At 34.7% G+C, this 1822-nt stretch overlaps 1 non-coding gene across 1 annotated transcript; it reads right to left on the reverse strand.

The window, feature by feature from the left end:
* Positions 1-1429: 1429 nt before the first annotated feature.
* On the reverse strand, positions 1430-1534 carry LOC128247936 (U6 spliceosomal RNA). Its single transcript, XR_008264275.1, has one exon. It is a non-coding gene; the product is annotated as a U6 spliceosomal RNA (small nuclear RNA).
* Between the last annotated feature and the right edge of the window lie 288 nt (positions 1535-1822).

Genomic DNA, 1822 nt, shown 5'->3' on the forward strand with positions numbered 1-1822 from the left:
GTGTATGTGTGTGTTCGTGCACGCGCGCGTGTGTATTACTATGTACTGGGCAATATAATGCTTTATAGTTTCATCTGTCAACGTTCATTCTTGGTGTGACTTGAATGCTAAATAGGAAGCAGAAATCCAAGTGGCATTTGTTCTAAACTTGTACTATGATGTCAAATGCTATCGATGTCAAATTTGCCTTACATCTTTTTGAGGTGCTATATATGTATATATATATATATATATATATATATATATATATATATATATATATATATATTTCGCTCGTTTTCACGTTCTGAGTTCAAATTCAGTCAGCCGAGGTCAACTTTGTCTTTCATCCTTTCGGTGTTGATGAAATAAGTACCAGTCAAGTACTGGGGTCGATGTAATCGACTTCCCCACCCCTCAAACCTTATGGCCTTGTACCAAAATTTGAAAGCAATATATGTGGTTATTGAAGATGTGTGTGTGTGTGTGTGCGCTTGTTTCTGTGTCTTTCTGCGCATCCATATATATTTCTTTTATACATAATACATAATATATATATTTCATATATATATTATGTATTTATTTGTACATGCGTGAATTGAGTACATAACCGCGCGTATATGCGCTACATATTTCGAAAACAAAGACACTTTGGTGATGTAAATTATTCAATGAATAGAAGATTCCATTTAAAGTAACACACTAAGAACTGAAATGCAATGAAAAACAAAGCAATATTGCTTGAACTTCTGAAAAACAAGTGCATTGTACTGCCTTATATCAGCTGAACTGAGAACGATTAGACTTTCGCCTGAAGGTGAAGCGAAGTTTGTCGGGAATTCAGCCAAATAACTATTGATTAAGTTCGCTGCCAATAATTTTTTGCTCGTTTTTCTTTACCTTCGCTATTATCGCCATCTTCACTGTTAATATGTTTGTTTGAATTTTAGGTCTTATATTTTGCGAAATTAATAGATGTTGTATTCGCTCTACTTGTAATTAAAGTTGTTATTTTGTTTCTTTTTTCTTATTGTTGTATTTGTTTATTCACTATTTCCTACGCTGTTAAAGAGAATTAATGTGTAGATTTCCTTTGATTTTCCTTCCTAGTCTCCTCCCTCTCTTTTGCACTTCCAGTTTACAAAACTTTTAATGGTTGGCATGGATTAGTTTAAATATCAAAATCCTGAAATAGACTTAATCAACTGAAATACATTATACTTTGAAATATTCAATTCAGAGTAGCAGACACTCACAAATAAATAAATAAATACAATAAATAGACTATATAAAGTATAAATGTACGACAGCTTAAAGACTTTTAACTAGTGTACTGGACTGCATAGCAGTACCGTACAAAATGGTACACTAGAATATATAAAAATTACATATTACTCTTTTACTTGTTTCAGTCATTTGACTGCGGCCATGCTGGAGCACCGCCTTAAGAAAAAATATGGAACGCTTCACGAATTTGCGTGTCATCCTTGCGCAGGGGCCATGCTAATCTTCTCTGTATCGTTCCAATTTTAGTATATGTACTGCCGAAGAATAATTGCTAGTCTGTAAAAAAGTGTGCTGTGATCATTTCATTCGACTAAAAATTATTCAAGGCAATGCTACCGCATGGCCGTAGTCTGATAACTGAAGAAAAGTACAAAATAATCGATAAAATCCTTTCTGCTATAGGCACAAGGTTTGAAATATGAGGGGAGGGGATTAAGTCGAATACATCGACCCCAGTGTTTCACTGGTACTTAGTTTATCGATCCCCAAAGGATGAATGGCAAAGTCGACCTCGGCGGAATTTGAACTCGGAACGTAGCGACGTGGGAGATACCGC

Source organism: Octopus bimaculoides, chromosome 5 (genome assembly GCF_046866305.1).
Source record: "Octopus bimaculoides isolate indiv1 chromosome 5, ASM4686630v1, whole genome shotgun sequence".
NCBI lineage: Eukaryota > Metazoa > Mollusca > Cephalopoda > Octopoda > Octopodidae > Octopus > Octopus bimaculoides.